Source organism: Sturnira hondurensis, unplaced genomic scaffold (assembly GCF_014824575.4).
Source record: "Sturnira hondurensis isolate 20B ecotype Veracruz unplaced genomic scaffold, ASM1482457v3 Scaffold0022136, whole genome shotgun sequence".
NCBI lineage: Eukaryota > Metazoa > Chordata > Mammalia > Chiroptera > Phyllostomidae > Sturnira > Sturnira hondurensis.
Genome location: NW_028094767.1, coordinates 9,440,506 through 9,463,187, shown reverse-complemented (window position 1 = coordinate 9,463,187; position 22,682 = coordinate 9,440,506). Strand labels below are relative to the sequence as shown.

Genomic DNA, 22,682 nt, shown 5'->3' with positions numbered 1-22,682 from the left:
GGTTCCTGGGGCCGATCGGGCCTGAAAAAGAATGCATTAAATCCTGGGAAACTTGCTTTGCTAAGAATGCCCTCAAGTTAATAATACATATTAAATGTTTAGGGTCCAAGCACACAATAAATTTGTTTCCCAAAGTTTTATGACCCTTTGGCATCACACTGTCCAGCAGACACTGACTCAGAATAAACCCTTATAGTTCTTTGAATGTTATCTATTAACCATATCTCCCTTCCTTGACCATTACTGCCTGACACTGATTGATGAGCTTTACCTATACACTCTGTATTCCTATGCAACCTATACCCAATAAAGGCCCAGGGAAAGAGGCACTTGAGGCTCTTTTCCTCTGAGATATTAGCCAGCCTATTTGCCCCAAGAAGATCATGTCTTGGCAGTCTTATTTCATCCATGATGCTGGGGGAACCTGTTAATCACTGTTAATTTTATTTACATGAAGAGTACCATTATATAGTTATTGTTTTGAACACAAATACTGTACCAAGTGAACCTGATTCAGAATATTATTTCTGCTACTTACTAATATATATGACCTTAATTTTGCTACACTTCATCTGTAATTAAGTCTTAGTATCTGTTTTACATAGTGATGCTGTAAGATTAATCAGCATGGTGTTGAAAAATGGTAACATTGTTTGTTATAGGATACTATTACTAGAATTGGGTAAGAAAATACTAATATTATTGGGCATGATCTTAGACCATGTACAATCAGATGAACTATTACAAACTGAAACATATACATGTAACTTGAAGCCTTTGATTTCTGCATGTTTTGTAATTTAAGTGAAGATGTTATGGAAATAAGGAGTAAAATATGGACTTTGAGAATTTCTCTCTCTCTGCATTTGAATCAGTGGGGTGGAACACAAGAACAACTTGATTAGAGGAGGTCATTATAGACTCCTTCATATTCAGAATATTTTCCATTACCAGTGGGAAAATGGCAAGAGATTTCCCACCTAAAGAATAGCCCTCAAATTTCTGATTCATTTGTTGTGGATTAAATAGGATCCTATTGTCTTTTGAAAAATAAAAGCCAGTCCATATATTATAGAATCATACAACAACTGATATAAAATATTGTAGCGTAAGAAAAAAAATTAGTTGGTAGAAACTGTTAAATAATATCTTAAATAATTTGTTTTTCATGATTGGCATTATTTGTCTTTGAATCAGGTTTTTTCACTAGATAGAGATGCACTGTCCAAAACTGTAGCAATACAATAGATAGCTATTTAAATTTAATTAAAAGCAAATGCAATTTAAAATTCAGTTCTAAAGTCATACTAGTCACATTTCAACTGCTCAATAGCCAAATGTAGCTAATGGCTAACATAATCTACAGCATACACCAGAACACAGCCATCATCACAGAAAATTCTATTAGACAGCACTGATATAAACCAGTACTTTTCAACTTAAAAAAAAACATTTTCTGTAAAGACTCTTTTGACAGGTTTTTCCTAATCACCCCTCACCACAAAATTTTAATGCCAGTGATATATTTTATGTAGCTGTGCCTTACACATATAAAGAATAAGATCCTCTTCCATGCTTGATAGTACGTGATGTAGGCACATGAAAAAAGAAGAAATTGATCCATTGAACAACTCCATGAGGGGCAGAACAGCAAGCATTTTGCCATGTGTTTGTGTTTATAAATTCTATGAACAATTTATTTAATTTTACCTTCTGGAACATGCAAATATTATAATTAAAATGAATATGTTAAAATAAAGTAAATTTTAAAGAGTAATCTCTATTACTCTATTAATATTCAAGTCATATTACTTAACTTGAAAATCTGCACCTTTTTTGTAATAAATGTAACTGTAACAGCAGCTACTATCTATCTTCCCACCATCCTTCTTGTGGATATTCACAACTACTGGGAAGTATTGTACATACTGGAACGCAGAAGAAAATAAGGTAATTCCTGCTCATCAGATCTTGAAAGACTTGTAGTGGAAGGTAAAGATAAGACCAGTTTCTCTATCTTTTACTACAAAATCCAGAATTCTTTCCCTTAAACAATGTTGCTTTGATACATCAATGTGAAATGATATGTCAAGTCCCACTGACATCCACTCATAAGAGCCAACTGCAAAAGTTTTAGTTTTGTAAGCCAGTTGACATCACATTGCTGGTAACTTGAAATCAGCCATGGTAGTCATACGTACACATTAGACCCCCAAACAATATGAATTATGAGTTTGATTTTTCTTGAGGAGAGTTAGCTCTTAAACATATGGCAACACCTCATTGTTAAACACATTAAAAGAAAAGATCAACGTTAACCTCTTAAACTCAATTATTCTGTAAACCATTATTAATCTTCTGGAAATTAAGGAAATGGTAGATATTGCCAACAATATAATAATAATTCTCTGTAAACCCTAGGAATTTATGAGGCAGTTTTCAAGAAGTCAGTGTTTAACAATGTTTGGCATCAAGCATCATTAAAATTTTCATCTATTACTTTCTACCAGTAGAGACTAACACATAGTCATTAATGCCAACAGTGTTTGTTTTACAATTAACACTGAGCTAACCTTCATAAAGATCAACAAATTTGTAAGGAGAATTTATTTACCTAAAGGCCGTGTCATATTTCCCTGGTCTGGGACAGAGAAGTGTCAGGGAAAATAAATGCAAGAGCTTGATCTGGCATGCCATTATTTTCTTTTCTCTTCTAAACTGAAGTTTTCTTAACAAGGTCATTGCCAATTATACTAGTGCCCCTTGGTCTCCACATATCATGAGAACATCGTAGACTAGCATATGGTAATTTTGTGCATATTATGATTGTTTCTATATTTTTTCTCAAAATAGTATCTTAGTAATCCAGCAATATGAAAAATGAATAAGAATAAATCAATGCATTTTAGAGGTTTCACATTGTTGTTGCTGTTGAACAGACCTATAAGTTCAATGCTTAATACACAAGAGCGAAACATTTCTCAAAATACTTTCAAATAACACCAATTAGAAGAGTGAATTCCCAGAATAATCTTTTGTGGTATTACTAGATGTTAAGCCATTTCAGAGCAAGTAAATCTGTTCCCTACCCATGTGAACTATGTTTTTTGCAAATTTAAACTTTTCCTTAGGCTGACCTTTCTTCCAGCTGCTAATACCAACGGAAACCTTTTGAGTGTGCTTGTCTTCCCCCTGATGACACAAAAACGTTCAAAAGAACTCGCCGTAGAAAGCTGCTCTTTCTTTCATTTGGACAGACCCAAATCAACAGCAGAAAGGGGCTAGCAGAGTTTGTGTCCTACTTTCAGACATTTATTCTAATGCAACATTATTTCCCTTTGGAAATTTACTCATTCGGGTATGCCATCTTCTCCAAACTTTCTTGCATGGTTCTAGCCATTATTTGGGGTGAATTTCACATCAAAATTTTTGCCTCTTGCACCTCACATGCTTTTCCAATGACTGCCATTACAGCCATTACGGCCATCTACCAACCAGCCCTACGCAGGTGCACACTTTTTAGAACTTCACATTGTGAATTGTTCTCTAAAAAACACCTAGTAATTTCTTTATAATTATAATCCATTCTTAACCCTTGGCTTATTCCCCTTTTGTATGATAAGCATACTGTTTTTATTTGATTCTAAGATGCACATATTGGCCTTGGAACTCTTTCTTCCCTTTTACGATGCACAAAATAACGATGAGTCTATAACTGACGGGGCCTTAGATTTACTTAAACATAGTTAATTTTATTTGTTTCTTTCAACAGAGAAATTTATCTCTCTCTCCTTTCTGCCTACTCTTAGTCCTTTCCTCCCTTGTTCCTTTTTTCTCATCCTTCCTCCCCACTGCGGAAGTATCTTAACCCCTCCTGCTTTTTATACAGGTAATTTGACAATAGTCACCTGTCATTCTTTATTCTTTCTAAGCCCCATAACCTCATTTTGGATGAATTACTTGAAGTCTCCACATAATTTTATTTCTTTCAATTTTAAAATAAAATTCACTTCTATTACTACTTTCTTAGTAACATCCCACTCTCTTCACTCAAAACAGAATGCCAAACAAAGCTTTTGCCACCCTTTTAAAATTTCTTTTTTATATAAATTGTCCAAGGCACAAAACTGGAGAGGTACATTCAATTTGTAAAACTTTCATATGTCTGCTTCATTAGGTAACAATCCCATGCATTCTGTTTCCACTGCCTCACACCAAAATCAGGTCCCTATTTACTTGATATTCAAAAGCATCTAAAAAACTGTTTTTCTTCCACTTAATTTATACTTCACAGAAGTTTTAAATCAATCATCTTACAGGGGCAGTTCCTGTATTGCTATTCCCTGACTCAAAGACTTTCAATGGCTACCTGCTTCCAAGAGAGCATTATAGAATCCTCATTTCTTTATTCTGACTGGTAATGAAAATCAAAACTTGTCCTACCAATCATGAGCTTTGTGGAAAGAAAAAATAGACATTATCACAAGCCTTTAATTAAAGCATCATGATGTGAAAAAAAAACAGCTAAAAGATGTGCATTCTACAGAAAGATTAGAGACTGGTAAAAATTGTTTAGAGTTCAGGTTGTACTTAGGATTAAGCACTGTTCATTTCTCAGCAGGTGTAGGGAAAATGGGGATGTGTTAATCACAGAACAGGATGCAGAAGCAGCCAGGCTGGGGTTACAGTTTAGTAGCAAATTTAGCTAAGTGAAAAAAAGTCAGACAAACAAAGACAAATACTGTATGATCTCGCTTATATGTAAAATCTTTAAACAAGAACATAACTGAAACTCAGAAAAAGAGGTTAGATTTGTGGGTACCAGAGAAGGAGTGGAGGGTGGAAGAATTGAAAGTGGTCAAAATGTAACACACTTTCAAATTATAAAATTAATAAGTACTAGAGATGTAATGTAATGTACAACACAATGACTGTCAATGACTATAGTTAACACTGTTGTGTAGTATAATTGAAAGTTGTTAAGGAAGTCAAACATAAAAGTTCTTATCTCAAGAATAAATGTATTTTTTGAAACTATACAAGACGATGAATATTAACTAAATTTTTTGAGGGATTTACATTATTTTGGAAACCTGAAATACTCTTCAGACAAAACACAATGCCTTCAATCATGTCTCTCATGTGGCTTACAGAGAAAACTGAAATTATGGACTATGGAAGGGAATGGCTTGGAGAAAAAATGCTAGGATCCCCTCACCAATGCTCTTCAGCCATCTTATCAGTTTTTGCCACAGATTCTTCAGTAGGTCCCACCATATAGGAGGCCCGTTCTGGAGAATGGTCATATTCGCCTGTCAAAATCTGCTGGAATCTCTGCCTGTCAAAATCTCTGATGGTCTCCTTCAGGGGTATCAGCTTCCCCAGATGGCCTGTGATGCCCTAAGAAAACTGGAATGTAAGAAATGCTGTATTTTCTGTGCATGGGACACAGTAAACTTGTCTTCCTTAGAAAGTTCATCCATATCCAGGATGACAATGATGTCCTGAAGGGATTTGTAGTCCTGTAGGATCTTTTGCACCCCACAGACAACATCATAACGCTCACTACCAAAAGTGTGGGAATCATGATGCAATAGGTGGAGTCTAGAGGATCCACAATTAGATTGATGCCCAGTTCAGCAACAGCACAGGACAACACAGTAGTAGCATCCAAATGGGCAAAGATAGTGGCAGGCATAGGGTCAGTCAAGTCATTAGCAGGCACATAGATGGCCTGTACAGATGGCCTGATAGATTCCTTCTTGGTGGTGGTGATTCTTTCCTGCATATCTTTCCCTTATCAGTGGCCAAGATAGGCTGATAGCAGATAGCAGAAAGAATACTTCCCCAAAAAGCAGATACCTCTGAGCCAGCCTGAGTGAAATGGAAGATGTTATTAATAAACAGCAGTACATCTTGGCCTTCATGATCTCTGAAGTATTCAGACATAGTCAGTCCAGTCAGAGCTACTGCAGAAGCATCAGGAGGTTCATTCATTTGACTGTACACCAGTGCCACCTTGGATGAAGCATCTTTTAAGTTGATAACACCAGACTCAGTCAGTTCATGATATAAGTCACTGTCCTCATGGGTTCTCTCACCAACACCAGCAAACACACACACACACAAAAAAAAACATCATGGCTTTGGCAACGTTATTGACTAACTCCATGATTAGTAAGTACAGTCTTGCCAATGCCTGCACCACCAAAGAGCCCAACTTTGCCACCGTTGGCATAGGGAGACAGGAGATCCACAGCCTTGATACCAGGAACCAAAATTTCTTGCTCAACACCCATCTCCCTGAATTCATGAATTCAGGCATGAATAGGAACAAACTGTTTTGTTTTGATGGGGCTCCTCTCATAATACACTCTCCAGTCACATTCATAACTCTGTACAATGTCTCAGGACCAGTGGGAATTTAGATCGGAGCACCAGAATCTAGGACTTTCTGACCTGTTACAAGCCTTCTGTACCATTCACTGTGGTGGTTACTTACTTGTAAGTAAGTCACCCCAATGCAGGGCCACCTCCAAAACCAGCCTAGTCTCCCTGCCTTGCACGTCCAGGGCCTTTAGGATGGGTGGTAGTCCCTCATCAAACTGGACATCCATCACTGCACTGATGACAGCCACGATACCCCCAGTGGTGGTACCTGCCTTTGGCAAAGGAGATGTTTGAGAGGCATAGTCTCTGGCAGGCTGGGGCACTGCCAGGGAGGTCTGTATGAAGAGCTGAGCTTGAAATAATGGCACTGAAGGGCTGCGTCCCCACATGGCCCCAGAGGCTGAGACTGCAGCCACGCCACCCACACGACCCGGCGTGGTGGGGTCCAGATGGAGACGGGGATAGAAGTAAGTTTATTTTGGTAAAATCATTTTACAATATCTGTAAGTCATTGCTTATATAATACTATTTGTCAATTATGTCTCAATAAAACTGGAAAAACATTTTCAGCTCAAGGAAAAACATTGATTTAGATACAAACATATTCACAGATATAATTACTGTACTTAAACCACTATAATGATAAGAAAATACTTTAAATAGTTATTATGGATTTACTTTTCATGTCTTCATCTTTACTTTTCTATTCTATTCAGGAACTCAAATTTGAAAAGTCTGAATTATTAATTAATTCTTTCATTCCATACCCAACTTTTCTACAATAATATCTTCAATATCCATCTCTTCTCTATTTCCTTGACAACTGCCTTAGCTCAGAGCCTCACTATGTCTCAGCTGTGTTTTTAAAAGACCTTATTTCAACAATCTTTTTGGTATTGACACTAACCTCTACCACATTTTTTCTAGTTTATTTTAGAACTTGTTTTCTAAGGTACAAATATTTTATAAGTTTTTCCCTATAAATTTCGATGACTTTTCCTTTTCTTTATAAAAAAATCTTATCTTAGTATAATAACCTTTACATCTTCCCCACCTCACTAGCATCATTGTAAACCACTTGCAGAAGAGAACTCTAATCAGGTACCTTCTCCCTAACTGGAAATGCCTCACCTAAAGTACCTTAGTTTCCCTTTTCCTTTCTACTGCAATTGTGAAAGTGTGTTTTTACTAGACTTTGCCCTCATATGCCATGATACCTTCTGGCAATTTTCTGATACATTAAGATGTATGGCTCCTTCCTTTGTCAGTCTATATGTCTGTACAGTTACCGCATTGAGGCTAATTACATATTTGCCACGCTCTGAGTTCACTAAAACTTCATTTCTGCTGTCCCAGTACCTGGTACAAATGCCTGGCCTGTTAATTTCTTCTTAAAGTATACAAAAATAATTTTGATTCTGATCATTTTCATTTGACAATTTGGTGATTTCCTAGATAACTTTCCCAAATTTCTTTTTAATTGCTTCATAAACTTAAGAAGGCACATATCATGATTTTAAAATAATTTTAGTGACTAAAGTTATACTTTGATTATTCAAAGACCTAGTGTTTGTACACATGTTAGCAGTTTCTCTTGAATTGTGCAGCAGGTAAATAGCAATGACCCAGAGGTTTTTAAAATGCATATGAGGAGTTAAAATTGCTTTTACACTAAAGCCTGTGAAAGCAAGAAGCACTTCTGGGGAAGTCTTTTCAGTTTACTGCTAGGAGATTGAAGAGGGAGATTTATAATGATGGGTTGATGTTTTCAAACAATCAACAGACACAGGAGACAAAATTATGACAAATAGCCTTTTTCCGATGAGAATGCAGGGAGGGAGTACAGGAGATCAGGTGTATGAGCTGGAGGATAAATGTCTTAGTTGCTCTGAACAAGAGAATACAGCTGGTGTAAATAGCATGACCTGGGTAATAGTACACAGAACAAGCGAAGGAGAGAATGATAAATTTAGAGATTGTCACTGTGGATCAGAGTGTAAGTCCATCTAGTGTAAAATTCTTCCTATGGCAATAACCGATATTTAATGTTCCAAAGGAAGATGAAAGCTCACAGACTGTACCTAGGCGATTTATGCCATGTTATTTATCATGTGAGAAATTTCTCTTATCAGTCCAGTAGGTAATCATTAAATGTCTTGAGTTATGAAGTTTGAATACCCTTTCATTGCTGGCAGATTTGCAAATAGTAGTGATGAACCTAATGATAGCCTTTTTAAATACTCTCTTTACACTGTTATAATTATTTAATTTATCATTAAAATGCAATGGTCCTCCATATCAGGTAGAACATATTCAGAAGTTGCATGTAATTTCCATAATAAGCTTGGGTAACAGTACATTAAAAAAACTCGTAAAAGAGTAATGTATTATCATTCATCCAGCCAATACAATACCAGCCATCTCTCTGAATGTTCGACTTTACTCTTATGTTTTTATATTCACAATTTAAAAAACACTATTATTTTTAAACCTCCAAAATCCTTAAAAACACACAAATGGTTATACTACATACTCCTACTAAAATAAATAAAACTGGGCTTTATCAGGGTTACCACAGTCAGAGGAAATGGAGTGAACAAATAGCACATATTTACCAAGTATTATGCTACTTGCTGTTGAAAACATTGGAAAGAAATGATGAAGCAGAAGCACTATGAGGAGCCTGTGCACCAGGAAGATGAATCAATAAGAAGGAAAAGCCATGTCAAAAACTTCAAGATGTAAAACAAGTAACTCTTTCATTTAAAGAGCACTTTCTACCATAATCTTCCTTATTATACAGGCAGTAGTAGTCAACTGTTAACGAAGGCATGCAATATACTTGTAAATACAATTATTATAATTCAATTACATCCTAAATAAAAAGCTCCCTATGTGTTCACACAACATTTGGCTTTAGTAACTAACTATGGAGTTTATGGATAATAACATGGATTTTACCCAAAGAGCACGTGACTTTTTTTAAAAATGAGTTTCTTGGAGAAAAGTTAGCTTCAAAGATTACAGTGACTGATGTGGGGATAAATGTTAAAATTCAAGAGATCTGTCTGCCACTTCATAGTTACTAATGAAGAACCAGTAGGGCAGTTTTAGAAAAACTACTACAGACCCATAATGATGAGATATGTGTTCATAGTCAGCTATATGCTAGATACTCTTTTTTTAAATATATTTTATTGATTATGCCGTTACAGTTGTCATATTCCCCCCTTTCATTCCCCTCCACCCTGCACACCTACTCCCCCTCTTTTGCTTATGTCCATGTGTCACAAGTTCTTTAGATTCTATATTTCCCGTACTATTCTTGCCCTCCCCCCTGTCTATTTTGTACCTACCATCTATGCTACTTATTCTCTGTAACTTCTTCCCCCTTCTCCTCCTCCCACTCCCCTGTTGCTAACCCTCCATGTGATTTCTACTTCTATGGTTCTGCTCCTGATCTAGCTGTCCTCTTAGTTTGCTTTTGATTTAGGTGTGGTTGTTAATAACTGTGAGTTTCCTGTCATTTCACTGTTCATATTTTTTATCTTCTTTTTCTAGATAAGTCCCTTTAACATTTCATATACTAAGGGCTTAGTGATGATGAACCCCTCAAACTTGACCTTATCTGCGAAGCACTTCATCTGCCCTTCCATTCTAAATGAAAGCTTTGCTGGATAGAGCAATCTTGGATGTAGGTCCTTGCCTTTCATGACTTGGAATACTTCTTTCCAGCCCCTTCTTGCCTGTAAGGTCTCTTTTGAGAAATCAGTTGACAGTCTGATGGGAACTCTTGGAATAACTAAAAATAATTCAATATAGTTCCTATATGTCAAAGCTGTGTTGTTTGAAGACAAGTTAACAAATAAGAGAATTAATAGAACTTGGAGCTGAAAAGAATTGTTTTTTAATGAAGATGAAAATCGGGTATAGTGAAAGAATAAAGCTAATGATTATATGACAGGATTAGAACTTGGGTTTCCTAAATGCAAACTGAACAATTTTTGAAAACATGTTGTTTATAACTCAAGGAAAGAATATATAATTCTGCTCCACCTGCATTGTCTTTGTTGCCTCTTTCTTGCCCCTAATAGATTTGTTTTATGCTGTGGGTACAGTTGAGGACAAAAGTAGTTAGACATTTGAAGCCAGAAATGTCTTCAACTTTAGTCCTACATTTGTCACATTTTTAGACATAAGACCTTTATGGAGTCATTTATCCTTCAATAGACACATTAGTTTGTTATTGCTGCATATGAAATTGCCACAGATTTAGCAGCTTAAAATGGCACTCATTTATTAGCTTACAGTTCTGTAAGACATGGGAAGGATGAACTACAGGGTCTCAAGAGACTAAAATCAAGTATTCACCCAACTGGAGACTCTGGAGAGAAACTGATTTCTACATTCATTCAGGTTGTTGGTAGAATCTATCTAGTTCCTTTCTCTGTAGGTCTGATATCCCCATTCTCCTACTGGGTATCAGTCTCAGCCACTCTTTAAAAGATAAAATCCATGCCTTCTAATGTAGTCCCTTCAATCCTCAACGACAGCAAGAACAGTTCAAATCCTTTCCACACTTTGAATCTCTTGGACTTCTCATTCTGCTCACCAGATAGAGAAAAACGTCTGCTCTTACATTGCTCATATAACTAAATTAGGTCCATTGAGATCATCTCTTTTACTCCATATAAATAAGCATAAGCATGGAAATGCTATCATATTAACGTTTCAGTCATATTAAAAAGGAAAGAGATTATGCTAAGGAAAGGTTTATGGGGAGTCATTGCTAAAATTTTTGCTTATCAAAACAGATTATTTTTTATTAGGAAACGTTGAGTTTAAGTATGTCTCCCACACATTTGTTGGCAGTAGTAAAAGAGCTACTTTTTAAAAATCACATGACACACCATAAATAAATTTATAAACCAGAGTGTATGCTACAACATTATATATTAACTTCAAATATGTCTGCCTATTATGCTCCCCTTCTTTTCAAGTCAAAGAGCTTTTATGCAAATTTTCATACATTTTCATTCACTCTATGGTACTGAATTAACATTAATAGCATTCACATTGGCTCATGACCTGTATACCAAAATTCTGTCCAGCTCTCAGAATGAACATCAATATTCAATTATCAATGAAATCTAAAGGTCTTTTTCCCTTCCCTTAACACTGCTCTCTATTACATTCTCTATAAATGTTTTGCATCCATAGTTTTTTGTTTTTTTTAAAGGCAGAAGCTCTTCCTTAGGGGTTACTTTCATTATTATAGTAAGCAGTCAAATATTCATGTACTAACAGGAGCAGTTTTCATCTCTGCTTGTCTTTGCCCTGATGACATGAACTGTGTCTATTGAAGGATAAATGACTCCATAAAGATCTTATGTGTAAATTCAAACTTCCTTCGAGTTTCCAGAAAATTCCTATTTTTTTGCTAGCAAATCATATAAAATTAGATTCTACTATTGATAACATGCATTGAGACTAAGTGGTTTATCATTATTTGTGTATATTTCATAGTTTTTTTATCTCTGATTAACATTTGTCACACAACGTGCTTTTCTTAGACGCCTGACATTGTTAGACAAGCTTCACTGAATGCATCACTAATTTTGATTTCATTGATTTAAAAGAACCCTGTGGTAATTAAAATCTGGTGAACATTTTAGAAAAAGCTCTGATACCATATGCTGTTCTAATACTTATATTATTTGTAAAGATAAAATGGCATATTTTCCAGTGTGAATAATTGGCTCTTTTAAAATGGGTGGGGAAGAGTTATGGGGGAAAATTAGAGACAACTGTACTTGAATAACAATAAAAATTAAAAATAAAATAAAATGTATAGGTAGTATCATTTTTATCTTAGTTTAGTATTTTTTATGTTTTTTTTAAGTTATTACTATTTTCTGATATTACCATTCCTTTCTTAAAACTTATTAAGCCCTTTTAATGTGTCAAGCATTATTTTGAACTCTTGAAATATATTAATGCATACACAAAAACATCTCATGTAAAATTGCATTTTTCTTATTTTCACTGTGATAATCCATTATTACTTATTTGAAACATACATGTATATTACTAACTACAGAAAAAACACATAAAGTTAGACTAAATATAAACTGCATATTTGCTACCTTTTTATTACATATAAATAGAAGGCCATTTTTAAAGATAAAGCAATCTTTCAAATACTACATTTGTATAACTGCTTAGACAAAATAAAATACATTATAGAGAAAAAAATTTTACCCTACTCTCCTTCCACAGAGAAAGCAAAAGTATAAAAGAACTGTGTGAGTTGATAAATAAAGGTGTAACTACATCCACTGTCTCAGAGCCAAGATTTGTTTTGAAAGCAAACACAAACACAATGCCAAAATGCAGATCGACATCGCCAGAGCTCTGAACATGTTTCAGGTACACCTTTGCTTTGTTTTATACTTCCTTGAGGAACTTCCTTGAGCTCTTACAAGTGTTAACAGTTCTCTAAACAGAAATTTTCCTTAGAAAATTAAAATTTCAACCATTTAAAGACAGAAAGGGTCTTTCCATCATGCTGCTAAAGGATAAGCAAGTCAAGTGATGATAAAGAGTACAAAAGACACGTGATAATTTATTAGCCAATAAACGAGTAGCAGACTGAAAGGTGAATGGAAACATTTTCATGTGGGCGCAGAGAGAATTCTGGACTGAGACAGCAAATGAAGGGGAGTGGAGGTGCTGAGAATGAGGAACCTTGTTTTTATGGTTTTCTGAAAATTTGGTGGTGGCAAACAAAGGTCTGTAGTTGTCAGGTAAATAGCATGAATAATACCTGACGTCTCAGGTAAAATGGAGAGTACATACCCCATCTTAAGCAAGCAGTCACTCCTCAGAGCCAACCTATTGCTTTCAAAATAAAAATATATTCCCAGTGTTTCCAGGTCTTTTAAAGTTTCATAAGAAGCGAAATTGAAGAGTACTATGACTTATTTTAATTTTATTATATACCTTATGTATGTAAATTCTATAACTCACTGAAACAGAACTAGATTCAGTTTGTGGGTTACATTTAGCAAGGTGTATAATAATTAAATGCTAGAAAGCAATGGTGTAGAAAGTCAAAACCCAAATCTTCTGAAGGTAAAGGGGAACTGGCCAAGGGGATGGCCTTATTTAGATTATGGATCTAGCACAAAGTCTCTGAGCATAACCTGTGCGGAAGCTGGTAGAGGTGAACAAGGCCAAGACCATGTGTTATGGGTCCTATGCCTCTGGGGAGAAGAACTTGGCTCGCCTGTGTATAGAGATGAGAAGATAATATCTCATCTTTCTTTAATTCTTGCCTGTTTTTAAGTCTCAACTGAAATTCATAGTTCCAACATTGTCAAGATTCGACCATGTGAGTAAAGGTAAGAAATCTTGGGTTCTCTCAGGGTCTCACCAGAACATAAACAGCAGGAAGTCAGGGAGTCTAACCTGTTTCCTGCACTTTTTGAAGCACCTAGACAAGTAGGTACTTTGTAGGAGCTCAGTGAAAGAGCTGAAAGAATTATTAGAGCTTGAAGACTGCAGTTACACTTGCTAAAATGTGACTTGGTAAAATTGCTTCACATAGTTATATATGTGTTTTAGTGTGATAATGCTGATAACTCTTATGAAGAAAGATTTACAAAAAAAATACTTGACACAAGAAAACAAGGTAAAAGAATGTCTCAGAGAGGAAAAACAGCAACTAAAATAGAACAGGATAGAACAGTGAGATCGAGTATCCATTAAAGCACCAGAAAAAAATTTCTTTCAAAACACAGGAGACCCATTTTTCTTCTCTGTGCCTTGGAGTCATTGAGGTCCAGATTTCAGACCACAAATATCTCCAAAGAGCTTTGCTTTCTAATGTGTTAAATTTCTATTTATGTCTATGATTAAAAGCTAGAATTAACTGTTCTAGAAGTGCTTCAGTATTTTCATTTTAAAAGACCTCCGGCATTTCATAACATTTGGCTGTATTGCACAGGACCACAGCACATTTCACATAAATACACAATCCGGGAAGGCACTATTTTAAAAATGAAAACCATTTCATTTCTTTCTTCAGATGTCATCCAGAGTCATTTATCAAGTAGGGAAATTCTTAAATTTTGGATATAAAGGTATTATCTCCCTTATAGGCAGCACATTTCATTTTTGATGGCTGTGGGCTCATGACTGGTTCTTGAGTTTCCATAGGGGAAGTAAGTCCAGATTCACTTACCATAAGGGGCACAACTAATATAAATATTTACATTGAATTCTCTTTTCCTCCCTTTTTAGACAATTAAGGGAAAATTTATTCATCAAACAGCAATGTCTCACATACTGATGGCAAGAATTTTCATGCTTCCAAACATAAGAAATATGTTCCATGCCTGGGCTTTGGGCTGCTTCATTTGATTCCTGCTATGATCTCACAAGTCTACTGTTCTACTTGGCATTCTGCTAAAATCACAAGTAGTTATGATGATCCAATTTATCCAGGAGGAGATTCAGAATGTAAGAAAGAGGGAGTGTGGAGCATGAAACCAGAGTATGATTAAAAATTGGTAGAAGACCTAAATGATATTACTGTTGCAGGCAATCCCATTGATAGAAGTAAATAATATATAAGCAGGATTGTCTACTTGAAGGGAAATGATTGGACTATTTATAAACTGCCTTCCATCTTCTATTGCTTGAAGGCGGGTTTCAGGACATTTCTTCCTGTATTTTGATCTGCACGTGCATGTGGGCTAAACTGGCTCCATGGTGTAGAGCAAGACTGGATGTAGAGCAAAACGACTCAGAAAGCATTTGACTGGGGGAACTGTCATGGGGTGATCTGAGAACACTCAGCACTACTCACTCAAATGCAGCTGAAATCAGAGGCTGGTGAAGAGGATGTGACCTGAGTAAGAGAGGTATTTGCCTTCAGAAATACACCTGTAGGCTTGCCCCATTCCGCGTACTTTCTGATCTTCACCAATTGTTGACTCCAAATCTTACAAGAAGTCAGCTGAGTAAGTTTTAGTTTGATTCTGCCTTTCACATCCAAAACTTGTGTACCTAAATCTCTGTTTCTAATGGGGAAATTGTTAGTGTTGTCATGTTCTTTCATGGAAAACAGGTTATATGCATCTTCTTCAAACTGGTTTCTCCAGAAAACTCTGTACTTTGGAAAGTGTTGGACCTTCATAAATAACCCTGATAATTTAATCCATGCTTGTCTTTGGGGTGCTGACACTTGGTTAGGACCCCACATGAAAGAAGAGTGAATGAAGAGGAGTCAAAACCACTTCAGTGCCCTTCAATTTGAATTGTACTATAACTATCATTTTTTTTTGCTCACTGGTATTGAATATCATTCTGGTATTTGATTGTATACTAAGATATGTCCTAATCTTAGGATAAAAATGTATTTCAATTATAATTATAGCATTTCTGTAGGTCCAATTACTCTGTAAGGTATCAAAAGGACACATTTATGTCATATAAATATCAATGCCCTAGAAAACTAAATATGAGTGGATAATGACCTATAAATATCTGATAAGTGATGGGCTTTTAATAGGCAGCACATCATCTCAATGGTTATTTTTAGCATCTTATTTTGCAAGATATAAAATACTAACTGCTTCACAATTGTTATACATTATATAAAGAATCTCCAATGATAAGGTCACTATGCTTAATTTGCTACTGGTGTTCATTTAAAAAGATTTAGTATGGGTTAATGAGTAATATAAAAGGTCTAATTTTATATTTTAGGTCACTTTTAATTTATTGCATAGAACTATTTCACTTGGTAACATCATATCAAATTATATTGCTCCTGAATTTCGAATTGGTGTTATGTGTTTGCATATATATGCCTTTAATTCACAATGAGCCAGATTCACAGAGTTATGATTTTTAGCACACAGACACAGTATAACCTTTTGAGTGATTTGCCACATTATCAATTAATCAGTATTACAAAAATGAGAATTTTATTTCCTATTGGTACAGACACTTAAAAATGTTTTTAATGTCATTATGAAGAGAAAATGAAAAGAATAAAATGCTTAATAAAAATCTATAATCATCAAAAAGTTCTGCATATAAATATGTAAAAAATTAAATAATTATAACCAAATACTATTACAAAATCAAATTGCCTGAAAAGTAAATGTTTCCTCTTTGAATAAACACACACACATATATGCAAATGCCTTAAATGTCCTAAGCTCCTTCTACACGCTGAGATAGAAAATCAAACAAAAGAGAAAAAATCCTTCCCTGGAAGAAGATATTCAATTCTAGTAGGAACAGATAAAAATAAATAAATAATTTGATGATATAATAAACATAGCCATAACTGTTATTGAAGGACCAAAAAAAAAATAGGCGGAAAGAAGAACACAGTGTTATTTTTATGTAAAGTGAATAGGTCTGTGAGATGAATTCACATTTGAGACCTGATGAAATAAAAAGGAAAATGCTCATATCTGAGGGAAGAGAATCATACCCAAATGGGACAGCAGGGGTTCAAACGGGGCACCGGGGACAATGCAGTAGGAAAGGAGATCAGAGAAGGACCAGAAACCAAATGACGGAGGATTCAACATGCCATAGTAAGAGGATGCGTTACATGCACAGCATCATGACAAATCATGGAGGATTTTGTGACTGAGGGCAAAGGGATCTGTTTAATACATTTTTTAAAATTTTTTATTGCTGTTTAATATTTTTAAATGATCACTTTTGGTGCTGGATAAAGAATATATTTTTATGTGACAGAATAGAAGACAAGTTAAAATGTTATAGTTTGGACAAGAGATGATGGTGGCTTAGACTAGCATGATAGAAATGCAGAAGTGGGTGAGCTAAAATGTATTTTAAAGATGAAGCCAGTGGGATTTGCTGATGAACTTCATGGTCATGTGTGAAAAGGCAAGAATAATTCCATGAATTTGGCCTGAGAAACTGTGTGAAAAATAATGCCATTCACTGAGGTGGAAACTACCATTGGTGGAACAGGGTTGGGATAAATTCTATATAAGATGCCATATGACCCAAGTGGATATTAATACTTAAAGGCTAGTAATAGTAATATAATATTGAGACAAAACTTTATGTTGCAAAAAAAAACTGTGGATGAATATCCTTTAATAATACATAGTAAAGGATATAGAATCAGCTCACCATTTAATGGTTAACCATGGACAGGGACACAAACAAGCAAAAACACAGTGTATGAGTACAGATCTATATGGATTATTAGTTGTTAGTGGGAAGATAAAAGTAGCTATCCTCTTATCACTTTTATTTTTTCAGGAATATAAGAAAGATATAAATTGAAATTTCAGCACAAGGAATACTGATGGGAATATAAAAAAGAAGGACAAGCCCTGGCTGTCATGGCTCAGTGGATGGAGTGCCAGCCTGTGAAGCAAAGGGTTGCTGGTTTGATTCCCAGTGGGGACACATGACTGGGTTGCAGGCCAGTTCCCAGCAGGAAACCACACATTGATGTTTCTCTCCCTCTTTTTTCCCCTCCTTTTTCTCCCTCCAAAAATAAATAAATAAAATCTTTAAAAGAAGAAGAAATGATGAGCTAGAAATAATAGTTTAGGATATTGGGAAATAAAACTTATTAGAGAATAGTAGTACCTTCAGACAACATCAGCTTCCTTGAGGTTTGTGGTCAAGTCAAGGCAAGAACACCTAGCATATCTGAATGAATAAGTGTGTTTGTGTGTTTGTGTGTGTGCATGCACGCTTGTGTTTTCTCTCATCCTATGCAACCTACGTGAGTGAAAAATATATGAGAGATTGGAATTAACATTAGGATTACGAGTTTTAAGGTAAGAATTACAGAAAGAGAGCAGTGCAGGATAATGGAAAATAGAGAATGATTATAATTATAAGTCTTGGAATTTAGGTTAGGAAAGACGGAACCAAGGATTTGAGGAGGGACCAAGAATAGAGAAAAAAAGGGGTTGTCTGAAAGTAGCATTAATCACCAAGAATTATTGAGGAATTTGCACATTCCCTGCTCTCTCTTCAGCTAAATTATGCCAACCTCTCCTTCGTCAGGGTCCATGTTTTACACTGCTATGCCCTGTGCTACAGACTAAATTACCTCCTTATTCCCCCAAAGTTCAGTGACACACAATTACTTTGTTTCATAAAGCATATACATCTTTGAATTAAGAGGCTTGAAGCAATAATATAAAGCACAGGAGGAAAAATAAGTTTAATTTTATATATTGTTCTAAGATATTTTTAGGTGTTTCTAAAAATCAAAACTATCTAACTAGACCGTGGATTCTGGTTTACCAAAATCTTACCAAATGTCTATCCCTGCCCCTTTCCTGAAAAGAAAAAGGCCACCAATGATGACATTTCTCCAGTGAAAAAGCTGGTGTTCATGCTCATTTACACAAAGTAACAAAATCACCAGTCAAGTGTTCTCAGTCACTCAGAGTTTTCAAGTAGCACTTTAGCAGTCATTTCTTAAATATTAACTAAATCCAAAGTTATTTGAAATTACAGAAATACTTCTAAATACAGAGATATATGAAGAAAGAAACCACATATATAGTGAAATGGAATATGGACATTAAGAAGATGCAAGGAATAAAACATACAAAACACCCTATAAATATTATAGAAAATGTTTTATCAATGAAATTTACAGAATATACTACAAAATATTAGATAAGAGCTTTTATCCACTCAAAGAAGATGAGCAACCCGATTAAAAAATGGGCAGAGGACTTGAACAGACATTTCTCCAAGGAGGACATACAGAGGATCCAGAGACACATGAAAAGATGCTCGATATCGCTAGCTATCAGAGAGATGCAAATTAAAACCACAATGAGATACCACTTAACACCAGTCAGAATGGCTATCATAAACAAAGAAACAAACAACAAGTGCTGGAGAGGTTGTGGGGAAAAGGGGACCCTAGTTCACTGTTGGTGGGATTGCAGACTGGTACAACCACTATGGAAAGCAGTATGGAATTTTCTAAGAAAACTAAAAATGGACGTGCCTTTTGACCCAGCAATTCCACTGCTAGGAGTATATCCTAAGAACCCTGAAACACCAATCCAAAAGAACCTATGCACCCCGATGTTCATAGCAGCACAATTTACAATAGCCAAGAGTTGGAAGCAACCTAAATGCCCATCGGTCGATGACTGGATCAAAAAACTATGGTACATTTACACAATGGAATTCTATGCTGCAGAAAGGAAGAAGGAGCTCCTACCCTTTGCAACATCATGGATGGAGCTGGAAAGCATTATGCTGAGCGAAATAAGCCAGGCAGTGAAAGACAAATACCATATGATATCACCTTTAACAGGAATGTAAACAACAAAACAAACAAGCAAGCAAAATGTAACCAAAGACACTGAAATACAGAACGTGCTGACAGGGTCCAGAGGGTAGAGGGGAGAGAAGCACAGAGTAAAAGGGGATGGACTCACATGAATAAGTATGAAGGACACATGGACAATAACTAAGGTGGGGGGTAGAGATGGGAGGGGGGTGGGGAGCACTGGGGGGGTGCAGGGCTAGGAATACAAGAAAGAAAACTGTACTTGAACAAAAGTTAAATAAATAAATAAAATAAATAAAAAGAAAAAAGAAAAAAAAAAGAACTAAAAATACAAGGTAAATGTCCTTCAACAATACAAAAGCATTGACATAAGTAAATCTTTGTCAAAATGAGCAAGAATAAGAAAATAAGAAAGAAAAATGTATGTGGCTATAATAATAGTTTGAATAAGAAAAAGTTTTGATACAATTGCTTTAGAAGCAAGTAGTGAGGAAAAGTGTGTATGCGATGGTGAATTCAGATTGTGAGAACAGAATTAAATCCTTATTTTCTATAGGAAAAGTTATTTAGATATTGTTCAGAATTTAAAAAATACCTGTAAGAAATAGAAGTATGTTATTTAGAAATATGGAGGTATTTGCCAGAAGAAATGTATATATTTTTTAAATCTTCATACTTTGTATGTTCTTTTTTTAAAAATCCACTTATGTATCTTTAGAGGGGAAGGAGAGAAGGAAAGAAACATCAATGTATGGTTGCCTTTCGTGCATCCCCTGCTGGGAGTTGGCCTGCAGGGAACCAGCCTGCAACCCAGGCATGTGCCCTGACTGGGAATCGAACTGCAATTGTGTGGTTCGCAGGCCTGTGCTCAATCCACTGAGCTACACCAGCCAGGGCCGCCAGAAGAAATATTTAAGAGTATTGAAAGAACTTGCTTTCTTTGGAGAAGGGTTGTTTTTTATTTTTGCTTTAGAATGTTATTCCCCAACTCCTCACCCTGCTCTTTTCAGACAAATAACACAACTTTTCTGGTGTTATTGCCAGTATAGTACACTTTATAGACAGATGTTGTTACAACACCACAATTGAGAAGTAAAGGGAAATGGAATCACTGCTAAGCACAGGGACAACGTTACACATAGGTGTGGAAAGGAAAGCTTGTTGCAAAACCTGTGCATCTTCAAAATTTGTAAAACCAGATTAGTCTTTGTAAAATACCTGTTTGTTTCCTAATATAGAAAATTGATAAACTGCCAACTACAGCTAAAATTGTTGGGTATTTCTCCTACTTGATTTGTGATGTGATTATGTTTTATGTTTATTTCCTATACAACTTTATGTACACATTATGAAGATTCTAATAGACCCTAAAACATCAAAGCTTCTTGCTGCTTTAACTCTTAATGGTCCTTTTATACAAAAATATAAATATCTGTTATTAGGCAATCATTCTCATTTGCACAAGGTGATTAAGTATAATTTTGGTTCTTGATATCTCTGTGTTTCTCATTACCGTTTATCTGCACACTTTGGTATGTGTGTACCAATATGTAACTGGAACCTCGATCTTAAACCAAAAGACTTTTTCCGTGGCCTTCCCTGACTTCTCCATTAAATTTACTTCCCCAACTCCTAACCTTATCTGCCTCCTATAATCATTTCTCTACATAATTTTTATTCATGGCAATTAATACCATCTGCAATATAATATATAAAGTTATGGTCTCTCTCAGATATATCTATATTAAGGAAAATAAATATAAATTAATTACATTTTAAAATTATTTTATTGTTGCTCAATTACAGTTTTCTGTATTTTCTCCCCAGCCCACCCCACACCTCTCCAGCCCCTTCAAACCCACCTCCCTCCCTTGCTTCCACTCTCCCCCTTGGTTTTGTCCGTGTCCTTTACAGTAGTTCCTGAAAACCCTTCTCTCCACTGTCTCCTCCCTCTGGCTATTGTTAAATTGTTCTTAACTTCAATGACTCTGGTTATATTTTGTTTGTTTTTTCCTTTGGTTGATTATGTTCCAGTTAAAGGTAAGATCATATGGTATTTGTCCCTCACTGCCTGGCTTATTTCACTCAGCATAATGCTCTACAGTTTCATCCATGCTTTTGCAAAGAATATAAGCTTCTTCTTTCTCTCTCTCTGCTGCATAGAATTCCACTGTGTAAATGTATCATAGTTTTTGGATTCACTCATTTGCTGATGGGCACTTAGGCTGCTTCCAGTACTTGGCTATTGTAAATTGTGCTGCTATGAACATTGGGATGTATAAGTTCCTTCGAATTGGTGATTCAGGATTCATAGGGTATAATCCCAGCAGTAGAATTGTTGGGTCAAAAAGCAGTTCCATTTTTAGTTTTCTGAGGAAATTCCACACTGTTTTCCACAGTGGCTGCACCAGTCTGCACTCCCACCAACAGTACATTTTTTAGTGGCCATAGCTTTCTAGTAAAACTATGATAAATCAGTTCTCCAACCCTCCAAGGAAGAAGTTAGCAAGTTGCAGCCAGTCTCTGATACATCTGGCCTGAAATGGTGGCTAATGAAATTTAGAATTGACTACCTACATCTAGAGAGATACTCTGGTTCCTCCAATTACTACATAGCAAGTTTACTTGAGGGTCCTTACTAGACCACCAAACCAAATGCAAAAGTCTCTCTTCACATAGCATATAAACTGGGCTTTTGTAACTTTCCAATAAATCCTTTTGTAGTTAAGAAGAAAACTTTTTCCTTTCAATATGAGAAGCCAGTAACAGAGTTCGCCAAGAATCAAGCAGAATTTTCTAAGTTCAAAATTTAAATTTTCTTTGGAAAATATGCCAGACAAATTCATATTTAGAGATTGAGAAGAAGTTCAAGAACACTTTAATCCTTAAGTGGCCTTCCCATTAATCAATTACACAGTATGTGCTCCCTGAATGTCTGTTTATGAGAGCATTG

The 22,682-nt window shown here is 35.6% G+C and overlaps 1 pseudogene; it reads right to left on the bottom strand.

The window, feature by feature from the left end:
- Positions 1 to 5,172: 5,172 nt before the first annotated feature.
- On the bottom strand, positions 5,173 to 6,839 carry LOC118978732 (ATP synthase subunit beta, mitochondrial-like; annotated as a pseudogene).
- Between the last annotated feature and the right edge of the window lie 15,843 nt (positions 6,840 to 22,682).